The sequence below is a fragment of the Anneissia japonica genome, unplaced genomic scaffold (genome assembly GCF_011630105.1).
Source record: "Anneissia japonica isolate Jap-2015-1 unplaced genomic scaffold, ASM1163010v1 scaffold287726_len2788222_cov184, whole genome shotgun sequence".
Classification (NCBI taxonomy): Eukaryota; Metazoa; Echinodermata; class Crinoidea; order Comatulida; family Comatulidae; genus Anneissia; species Anneissia japonica.
In genome coordinates this window covers 1104760-1117069 of record NW_022705125.1, presented here as the reverse complement: position 1 = coordinate 1117069, position 12310 = coordinate 1104760, and the positions used below count along the sequence as shown (strand labels likewise).

The following is a 12310-nucleotide window of genomic DNA, read 5'->3' as shown; positions in this document are numbered from 1 at the left end:
GAGGAGTTTCTTGTCCAAGCTTTTTTAAACGTGCTGAATTATATGAAAGTAACATTTTTCAGATTTCATTTTTAAGAAATCATAGACATATTTGAAATTCTTCTTGAAAACCTCTAATCAGCATCCCCTGCACTGCTTGAACTATGCATCTTGGGTAGGAACAGCTATCCCCCAGTATGGTCCCACCCACATACCCTCACCATACTTGGTAAGCAAATAGGCTATATAAGGAGAGTGAATTTGAAATTTGCCAGAATCGAACCTAGTACCTTGCAATTAGAAGTCTGTCACCATAACTAGTAAACCACAGCTCCACTCCATTATGATAAGTATGGTTCTTAATTATTCACCTTACCTAATCTTTGAAATCTTATTTGTAAATTGTCATCTGATGCCACTATTCTTTAGCAGACTGTTTTGCCAATGTTTGTATTTCTCCATTATTAAACCGATAATTGCCAGATGAATATTAGTTTATGCGTTGTGGTCATCAAGTCTTGCCTTAAACAAGTTCTCAATTACTGGGCTATTAAAGACTAGATAGGAATCATGTATTTCAGGCCAGCTAGAATAGGGATTACACATTGACATTTTATATTATAATTCATTTTTTACTATACTCTTTCATGAAATTAACCATCATAACCTTTTGTAAAACTACCTTCTGTAGATGTACAATTTGTTTTAAAATGTAATCATATTTAATAAATTGAATGAATAAATGTTGATAAGTTAAAAACACAAAGTTAGTAATTTTGGTCAATTACATCTTGAAAATAAACAGATCTGATAATCTATCATTTTTATATCCAGTCATGAAATAATAATATCTGAGTATAAATTGACTTTAAAGTATATATTGACGATAATTTATTTAAAATAAAATAATATAATTAATTTTATAATAAATAAAATTATAAATAAATAATAAAATTAATTTAATAATAATTATGATAATAAAATTTATTTAATAAATAAAGTTTCGCACTTGAACAATTTTACAACACAGAACTCTATTGTCTACCAAGACAGACGGATGCCTTAGTATCATCGCAAATTTATAAGGTATGCAAGAATTGTTACTTCTACAAATTGAATAACATACATTTACATACCAGCATAAAGTGCAAACATTTCTGACAAAAAAACTAATTATATATACCAATATTTTTTTTTTTTTAATATTAAATATAATATTAATGAATACCATAATAAACAAAGTTTCAAATTGTTTCAGGGAATTATATATTTGGTAATGTTAAATAACCTATTGGATTATTTACAGATGAATTGTAAGGTATAATTTTAAGGGAAAAACCAAATTATATGTATTCAGTATATATATTACTGTGTAATGAATTCTGATATTGGAAATCTATTACACAACGCATATCATCACTGATTAATGGCAGTATCAAAAAACTGGGCTGCTTACTGATTATTAGAATTATTGTATTGTTGGCTAAATTGCATGGTAATTATTGTATTCGATGTACCACTGCAAAAATGAAATAATCATGTCTGCTAAATTGCTGTTGGATTGATGCCTACTGCTATACCTTCATCCTCCTTCTCATTTCATTTAGCTGTATTTAGCACCGATACATCTATTAAAAATAATGGATTTGTTTTTCCCCCTTTCATCAGAGGATTTTCAAGCCCTTGCAGATATAGTTCAAAGCTTATTTATCGTGACATTGACTTGGCATTGCGTCAAAGTGCCGTAAATGTCCAAGTACGCGTCTACAATGCTTTATATTGTATTTGCGGGTTTCAGTGGGGTGCTTGTAAAAGAGGGAAGCAATTTAATCACATTTTTAATTCATTACAAATCTATCAAGTTGTATAGCTTTTTACAGTGTTAGTTTAACTCTGAGACAGTGGTTATTATATAGTGTTCCAATGCAGTGGTGGCTCCATAAAATTGTCGACTGGCGGTCCGATCCAAGGGGCTATATAGAGCCTCGATTCCGGGTCCCGGAATAAAAATTTGTAGTCAGGGTCATGAGGAGAGTTTTTATGGCCTAGTGTGGCTGTAAAATTGTGCTTTTAGCTCCACAATATTAAGGATTGGCAATCAAGATAATGTTATTTATTAAGGGCAAATTCATATTTTTTGTCTTTTATATATTAAAATTGTTCATTTGTTTATATCATTCAATAAATTATTTTTATTTCATTTTTTTACAAATTTAAAAAAATATTTCACGACAGACTCATATTTTTACATTTTCGTAGAGTCACCTTCAAGTTGATTTTTCTGTAATTATGCTTGATTAACCCGTGCAGTGATTTAAATAGAAATGATGTAGTATGTATTAGCTAAGGTTCTCTTAAACCTATATCTATAATAACAATATATTAATCTACCTAATCAAATTTGCTCTCAATGGGATTAAGATAACTGATTCCAGATGGTGTTAAATTAAACTTGGATTTAATATCTTCAGTATTAATTATTGTGGTTTAATATGCTTAACATTGTAAAACAGAGGATTAAAGGAATATGATATTCAGATTGTTAGAATATATTAATATTTTTTTGTTACTGTATGTATACTTATTGTTGTATCGAATGACTAAATTCGAAAATTAATATAATTTTGTGTGTTTCATGGAAGCGTGCCTGGATGAGTTGGTAAATTATTCCAGTTGGCTTTTAGCGGTTGATCTAGGTTAAGTGTCGCTATCACAGCTGGCTACCATACCGGCAATCGTTATTGATTTGTGTAATTTTAAAGTCCATGCATTGTTGATATGGGAGCAATCGGCACATTGGCTGCAGCAATTTCATGTCAGGGTTTCAAAGCTTCGCTGTGTACGTCACTTGAATCATTGGGCAGTGGTGATTCCAGTAGGGGGTCAGGGAGGGAAATTGCACCCCAGGCCTGGACCCCCGTCGTACAGCACCACAACAAAGTCATCAGACCAAAAATATTAATTTGCCTATCAAAAATAATGTAATTTTGATTGCCAATTACTATATTGTGGTCTAAAAGCATAAGATTAGGCCAGAATAAGCCATAAAAACTCTTCCTATAATGGAATGTGCCCATCATACACAGCCTGCCTAATTGTTTGGTATTCATGGCACAGGCAGCTAGTGAATGCAGGGGTCCGAAGTTGGCAAAAAACTTTTCCGGTAGACGTAATTGAAATGAGCTTTCCAGTTTTATTTTGCAGCATGTGGTGACTTTAGCTGACAACACAGTAGTGTAGTAGTAAAAACATGCAAATATCATGGATTTGAAGAAAATTTCTGGGGTTTTTCACAAGAGAAGCAGAAGGCTGATAGACTCATGTAACCCACAAATCATATTTTTATATATTGAGCCTCATTAACTTTCCCACTGATTAAGATATGCTGTCTGCATTAACCTATAATCAATAAAATTTATTACTTGCTTTACAGTACTTTGTATTTTTATAATTAGAATGAGAAAATATTTTCCTCGCTAATTAACAAATGCATATATCCATTCCTATTTTTTTTTTGCATTGATCCTTTAATTGTAAATCAGTCAAACTAAATTGTCATGATTTGTCGTCTTGTTGGAAGTGATGAAATTATTTGACTTTTTAAATGAGCAATCAATTCTTTAATTGAAATCTTGAAGGTCACTTTAAAAACTCTTACATAGTGAAGTTGGATGTTGAAATTCGTAGTCCTATTACCATTCCTAGTACCTCCTGAATATTTACTATCTCTATTTCCAAACTATAATTATGAAATTTTTCTAGTGTCTCCTTTGTTGCACCTACAGTATAACCGTTTATTTGAAATCTTGCATTTCCCTGTTAAAGATAAATTTTTAAAAACTTTTTATTTCTATTCCTAGTACCCCTGATCATTATTAGGGTTCTATTACAATTATCAATATTTTCACAAGTGTACCAACAGTACTCTTTTTCGGTACCCCCTCTCTCCCCTCTGAAAGTGTACATAAAAAATGTTGATTTTGCAAAACCATTCTCCATTTTTTGTGAAGACAACTAAGGCTACGTTCAGACTTGCAGATAAGCCCGGCTCAACGTCAAGCCCGGCTTAACTTTGCCGGGCGTTCAGACTTGCGGGATTAGCCAGGCACGAGAATTTGCATAATGAACCGTAACTAGGAAACGTGTTTCAAAACAAATGTACGCTCGCTCACAGCGTACGTAATTGAATGCTGATTGGTCATTTTGTTACCCTAAGTCAATGCAAGACCTCCCCCGCAACGATTAAAGCCCGGCTTAGGAAAGTTAAACACGGTGGCAGGCCACGCCTAGTTACTATAGGAACACAGCCCGGCTTGAGATAAGCCACCTAGTTCCGACTGGCAGGTGGTTAAACCTGGTGAGTTTGAACTAGGCCTAAAGTATTGTACTACATATAAATGTATATGCAAGATTGCATTTTAATTGTTCATAAAAAAAACTATTATTTAAAATATTGCATGTTATTTTGTAACAATATTTTTACGCATGTAAAAGTGTACAAATTTTTCTACCCCCTTCCCCCCTAGAGTACTGTATGTACACTTGTGAACATTTTGATCATTGTGAATGACCCCATATATTGTTTATAAATTCAATTGTATATTTCAATTAATTAGATTTTCTTAGTCTCTTTTTAATAGCCTATATTTTATAATTATTGTGTTATAAACTAATGCATTATATGAATTAAGTATACATTTTCAATAAAATTAATTATTTATTTCATATTCATACATGTTTTATGTAGTATATTTAAGCTTTGCCACAGTATGGGTAATTGAAGTGATCATCAGGCAACATTTCATCCTCACACACATCATCATTAGTTTGGAATTAGAAAAGAAGGCACCTGAGCAGCAATTGCTATAATAAGAATACTCTGTCATATGATGGTCATTGTTTTACTCTGCCGACATTCAGAAAGTAATCATCTGTGACAACCAACAGAGTATGATGGATTCTACACAATGTATGACTAGATTTGATGTACTGTGAAAGAACGCTTGTAATTATTGTGGCTGTGTGATGTAGTAGTCTGCAATAGTTTTGGCTAGACCCTGGAAATAGGTGACAGGGATCCTTACTGTCACACAATCTTTTAATATATGTGTACAGATATTGATGATTGAAGTATTGAAGAAACCGATGAACAGTGGGGTAAACTCATGGTTGTGACAGATTTTCCGTTGAATGACTCGCAGCAGATATAGAAAAACAATCAGTGAATTCATGAGGATAGCAAAGGCAAAATGCTCATTTGTAAGAAATGTCAAATTTCTGGGAAGTTGAAATAGATTGAGTTCGTTAGAGATTTGGTAAAATCAAGATTCATTCACAGTCTGGGCATATCGCCAGTGGAATCAACCAGGATGCATCAAGACATTGAGAAAGGTGAATAAAAGTTGGAGGGATATGATGACAAAAGGTATATATTTGCTGATCAGAAAAAGCTCATATTGGTTGAACATATTTAGACCAGAAGTACTGTAGACTTGGTGTACATTAAAAAGAGAAGGTTTGAACGGAATGGAGATTTAATTGAAAGACTTATAAGCCTGGCACTTACTGCTCCCGACTTCCACCGACAATTCGCAGGAAGCAAAGTTGAATTCGCCAGCCGATGGTCTTATGACGCAATGTGTGTTCGTCTTTAAAGGTACTGTGGAAGGAGTATATGGATGATAGGGAGGCTGAAAATGGATGTACTGCAGTATTTTTTTTTTTGAACAGACCAAAGGACAGATGCTTAAACAACAATGTACAAGCTCAAAGCTGTAGTCAGAATTTATAATAGTGTATGCATATAATATGCAGCTGTTCTACAGTTTATGCACAAATCTGCGAAAACATATCATTTTATAGGTTTTCTACAATTCTAATGTTGAACAATGTTTTTATTATAGCTATTCATTACTTCTTCTTAAAATCAATTTCATGTTAATGTTTGAATCATCGATCTTACCCGTGTGAAGTATTTCAGACTCATTTTGGTCTATTATTTTTGTTATTGTTATTAATATTCATGTTGAAAGCTCTTTATTCAAATAGAAAGTTTTGATGAATTGGCGCTGCTTAATTCATGGGATATTACACACTGTTGACTGTGAATATGTTGGAACGGTGCGAGATTGACTTAAATGCATTGATTTACTGCCAACCGACGACGAGTAATAGCTTTTCCGTGAAGCAAGAAGAGTGGATTTGCCAGAAACAAATAAACTATGTGACTACAAATTGAGAATCATAGTGTCTGTACAGAAATCCAGTTTGTTAATTCAAATTGTGTGTTTAAAGTAGCGGTTTTCCGAACTTTGCAGTTGAACACTATAAATAAATATCCTGGCATTTAGCAACTTTCCGAAAGTTGGTCCAGGCAGATAATGCTGGCGGCCAGGGCTGGGGATCTGGTGGTGGAATCCCTCCTAGCTCTCAAAGATTGTGATATTTACAGGTTTTGGGTGAACCTTTTTTTTTTTCAAATAGTTGCTTTTAGGTTGTAAAAAGTATTCAGGTCACATCGTTTAAAAAAAAAAATCATCAAAATAAAAAAAAAATGTTATCAAATATTTGAAAAAGGTATTGGCAAAAGAGAATTTAAAACATTACTGTCTTAATTGTAAAGTCACGGACTCTCACAACGTTGTTTGACAGTCATACGGCCATTGACCGACGTAACCAACCCCGATCCCTGTGGGTGCTAGACGACATTGACTGCATCCGCAAATTGTCAGTGGCAACCTAAACGGATCGTCTTTAAAAACAATTTGTTGTGTGCTTTGTGGTGTTGCGTTCTCTATAGTTCTCTATATTACGTCAGCTGATGACCGTCAAGCGCAGTATTTACATCCCATCACCCAATTGTCTATGACATCATGACTAGGTTTTTTGTCATTGTATAAAAAATTTGCCTATCCAGATAACATTATTGTGATTGCCAAACCCTAGTATTGTGGTCTGAAAGCACACATTGGACCATGCTATAAAAACTCTCCCTGTGGACCCTATTAGGGATATTTTAATCCGAGCCGTCGATCTAGGCTCTAATCAGCTCCTTGGCTCAGATCCCTCTGTTGGAAATTTGGGACACTTTGTCGTCAAATTATTGGCGGCACTGCTGCTTAAACTGTCAAACTCATGATCTCAGTTCTGTTCTTCTGTAGATCAAAACATGAACTTGAAAACATTTTTTTTTTTGCATGCTTGCAATCTTTACCTTGGAATTTAGTGCATTTAGTATACAGAAAACTTTTAACATGTCATAGTAATATATTTCAAAATTGAACCTGATCTCCTCTAGAAATACCTTTAATGAATATTGCACATTTGGAAATGAACTTGATCAGCGATGAATTTGTTGACAACTGCACAACTGCTTGTGAGGAGTGCTTTCACTCAGTGAATTTCAGCACTTGGATGGATGTAAACCTATGATATGAAGAACAAAATTCCTAAAGAGACTATATGGGCAACCAAATATGGAGAATCTAGGTGGTCTTCAGGACTGGCACATCACAATTATGAAATACCGCCCTCTATAAAAAAATATAGTATTATAATTTTTGTTTGAGTAAAAAATTGTTGGCCCCTTTTGGGATTCGAGTCCAAGATCATTTGATTAACATTGGTTTGCTTGATGGGGCCAAGTGGGTGCACTGTCTTGGAATTTCTTCTGCCCTTTACAAAATTGTTTTCATTATTGCTGGTTATTTCTTACATGTACTCAGTTTTCTTATGTGGTTCATACATTTAAAATAGTTAATTGAAACAAGATTTGCAGGTGAATTTTTATTGGCTGGCCTTGCTTCAGTTTTACATCTATATAGATTTCCTTCAAAAGTAAATTATCTTGAAAATTATTTCCGTTTAGTTTTAGATCTTCTGCGTCTATTCTTTTGCAGGCGTAAATCCTTGTTCCACATCTGCTGTTCTCTCTTTAATCAAAGCATATACTTTTAAATCATATTTTTTTTAGTTGTTTGTTTCCTTTAGGACTGGCCTTTTTTTTTTTGGCGGCCTTTTTTTTTTGGCGCCCTTTGTAGCCTGATAAATGATTATCATGTGAGAGCTGTTAACGCAGCGATTACGATTCAGGGTCTCAACCTTAAGGTCAGACCTTTCGTTGTGTGGAGGCGGTTTGGCGCAGTGGGAAAAGTTTCCTCGAGGTCAGGGTTTCAATCCTTTTCTGTGTCTTTCACTTGTGTCCTTGAGCAAGGTACTTTATCTACATTGGTTCATTCTACCCAGCTGCATCAGTGGGTACCAGCAAATTGCTGGGAGTAACCTGCGAAGGACTAGCATCAGGGGCGGATCCAGAAGATGTCCAAAAAGGGGGGCCGAATTTTGAGGCGATCGAAATAACAATATCCTAGGGGGTCCGGGGGCATGCCCCCGCGAAATTTTTGTGTTCTAGACGCCCGAAAATAACATTTGAGGCATTGTGGGCTATCATTTTTTCTTTTTCTTTTTCTTTTTCTTTTTTTTTTAACCTCCCAAAAGGGGGGGGGGGCCGGGGCCGGGCCGCCGCCTCCCCTCCCCCCCTAAATCCGCCCCTGAGCATCCCACGTACCAGGAGGAGCATCACATTCTCATCTGCTTCACCACATTGCTTCAAACGGGGTGTTAGTTCCAGCCCTATGGGTCCTACCTATTCTCTCCAATCTGTTTCGCAGTGTTTCGTCATCGTTTAATCTAAACCAAGAAGTCTCAAACCTTATCGTCCTCATCTTGCTTATCGATGACTTCGTCGTTCTCCTCATCGACGTTAATGTCGCGTTTCGGTTCTTTCGACATGCTTTCTTTTTTTTTTTTTTTTTTTTTTTTTTTTCTTTTTCTTTTTCTTTTTTTTTTCCCCCCCCAAAGGGGGGGGGGGGCCGGGGCCGGGCCGCCGCCTCCCCTCCCCCCCTAAATCCGCCCCTGAGCATCCCACGTACCAGGAGGAGCATCATATTCTCATCTGCTTCACCACATTGCTTCAAACGGGGTGTTAGTTCTAGCCCTATGGGTCCTTTAATGGCTCGGCAAGGATTTACTCTTACTTTTTAGCAGTGTGTCTAGTTCGTGTCATAGGCAAGGAACTTTACTTTTTTACATTTGTCTCGCTCTCCCTCTTTCCCAACCTAGGAGTTTAAAGGGTGTCTAGTAGCATGCTGTGGCATTGAATATATTTAGTCTGTGTGTAATGTTTCTTGGCAAAAGGCATAGAATAAAATTATGTTATTGTTTATTATTTATTTGGATAACTGTTGGCCTAACAATCCTCCTCTTTGAAACAATTTTAAAAATGTGATCTTTCCTGTCGGTGATTGGCTGTTGTACAGCCCACAACCTCATTTACTGTATGTCTTAACATCATCACTGACCTATTAAAATTCAACTGAATTTATGGTACACATAATTATATTGCCTTAAAGTTATTTTCTTATGAATCACCTTCCTTATGAAAATTTTATGTATCTCATTTTCGTCTTTATTTTTATCGTTGACATTTTTCGAGCAAGGTTTGATATTACTTTTTTGTCATTTTAAAGATGTCTTCATGTTTTTTTTTTTTTCTTTAACATATTCTTTAAAATGTCAAACAATGCATTTAGTTGGTAACTGCAATTTGAGTACTTTAAATAAATTAAAAGAACAGATAGGACAAATTAGTTTTCCTTTTGGGGGATAATTACACATGGTTGACTGTGAAAATTGAGGAACATTTGATGTAGCTAGGTATTCACTGTCTAAGAAAGACTCCTGAGTGTAGCTTAGATATTCCTACTTCTCAGATATTTAAATAATAATATTTTATTTCATTTATATAATTCAAGGAACAATTGAACATAAAAAATATTATGATAGAAAGAAAAGACTAGCTCATTTGCCAGAAAAGATTTGCTGAAAAATGAATTAGATAATATCATATAATAATATTATTTGAAAGTGTGTGCTAAACCCTCCATCTTTGAAAGATTCTACCAGGGTCCCCTCTAACTCAAATGGATCCACCCTGCACTGTGTCAGTATACTACCATTGGCTTCGCTTTTGAGCAATCCGTACAGGAGGCATACAGTTATGTTTTTGTTTTTACTGTATTATCTGGTGAAAAAAATGATACAATATGATGTATATACAGTTTAGTTGTCACTTGTAAATTTATCATACAAAACAAAAACTTAATCACTATATATACTACTTTACCTAAACCTATGAATTTAACACAGTGACACATGGGGAGCTCATGAGAGTGCAGGGGGGGGGGGTGTCTTGATGAATACATGAGGTGGTGTCAACCTAAGGTGATATGATTTTTTTTTCTTAGTAAATTTCCAGTGGGAGCACATGAATGGTGTGCTTCCCCCATTTTCTGTGTTGGTATTTGCCAACAGAAGCTTGGGAATAGAAGTCTAAATATTAGTTCAGTGCCTTTCGTATTTTCGTGCATGATTATAACATGCACTCACATCAGAAAAACAAATTTATAAACATATGTTATAATGTTTTCCTTTACATTTCTGATTATGCTTACCTCAGTTGATGTGATTTGCTTCAGTTTTAGGTGCAAATTATCTTTGAGTATAAAGAATATTCGTGTTGAGAGTATAACATGTCTGATAGATGAGCTTAGGTTTAGCTGAGTCCTGTGAACTCTTCACCTTGTAAAGTGATTACCTCATCATTCCCCTGAAGTTCCTAGGTAAACTAAATGTTATTACATGCATTAATGCTGTATATCATTGGTTTGCAAAAATGTACGAGAGGAGCATGAAACTTATGAAGAGTTTTATTTTTGTAATAAAAATTATTTAAAGATTTTGTATTATTGTAATTATATTTCCACATATTTTCTGTATTTTTGTAAAAATTTTAAATGATGTACACTCAAACTTAATTGGTTTAAATAAATTGAATTGGTATATTCAAGTAATAAAATGTCCTGTAATTAATAAATGTATATAATATCAGTAATATAATTAATCTTTTGTAACTCTGTAAATTTAAAACAATATATTTTTGTAAGTAATTAAATGTCCTTTATTTAATAATTGCCTATAGTATCAATAATATAATTAATCTTCTGTGTATTCTGCAATTAAACTTTGTAAATTTAAAATAATATATTGTTGTATAATAAGTAAAATATGTAATAGCTATTTTTTTAGTTATCTTCAGGTTTTTGTATAAATTTAAAATTTTGTACATTTAAAATTTGTACACTTAGAAATTGTTATATTCTTACTTTTGTTGTCTATTGCTTGATTATTATATCATCTATATTTCTATTTCTTGTTTTTGTTGGGGACCCCTTCTGAAACACGCCCACCTGCTTAGAGGGTTTTACTCTGTTATTCATTTTGTCAATGTTTTGTTTTATGTTTTGTAATGTATAAATTGATTCTGTGTTTTTGGAATGGATAAAAATAAATATTATACTATAAGATTGAGAGAGTATAGAATTGTTGAGGGCAGTGGTGTATTTAGTGGGTGCATGGGTGTCCCAAAAAGCTTGCCTTCCACAATTCCCCCACCCCACTGAAAAGGTTGCAAAAAAAAAATCACTCAAGTAGTTAAAAATCACCTAATATCACCATATTTTGTTAGCTAGCTCCCCCCTCACTTAATCATTGAGCCACCATAATAAGCCCACACCTGATTTCAAGACTCCAATATACACACCATAGGGTGAGGGTGATGGTTAAAAGACAGAAAGAAGTGTAATTTTAATTATGAGTTGCAGTTACAGACTTAATACCTGCACTGGCCAATCTAAGGGTAATAGTTTGTGCTCATCCTCCCCAGGAAGGTAACCTACAACAAATTCAAGAATCTAGAGAACTTTATTTTCCCATTTTAAAACAGGAAATAATATGCTTGAGAAAAAAAAATACAACAGCAACATCACTTTCTATTCAATTTTACTTGTTGTGTCTCTCCTATACCACCCCACCCAAAAAAATAAAAATCAGCTTCCCCATGTATTAGATACATCAACTGGCTTTAACCCAAGCAATAAATTTCTGTATTTTAATTGCTTAATTTCCAATTAAAAAGTGGAACCAGAAATTCTTCCTTGTCAATTAACTGATGCATCATGATTATGCTAGGAAGGTACAGACTTGCTGTGTGGAGGAGTGCAAATCCTCTCATAACAAAGTTACAGTCTGGCCCCAAATGCTTACAAAAAGTGACATGCGCACTCCTACCTACTGTATACAATTCGCTTATACACATCTAGATGTGTATAAGAGACAGACTTTACCTAAACCTATGAATTTAACACAGTGACACATGGGGAGCTCATGAGAGTGCAGGGGGGGGGGTGTCTTGATGAATACCTGTCTCTTATAC

General features: G+C 34.4%; 1 long non-coding RNA gene across 1 annotated transcript in view; it reads left to right on the top strand.

Annotated features, from left to right (window-relative positions):
* Positions 1-12310, top strand: part of LOC117105355 — an 18202-nt gene that overhangs the window by 3378 nt on the left and 2514 nt on the right. The window contains exon 2 of the long non-coding RNA XR_004444886.1: positions 5367-5370. This is a non-coding gene — a long non-coding RNA (uncharacterized LOC117105355). The remainder of the gene's footprint in view (positions 1-5366; positions 5371-12310) is intronic.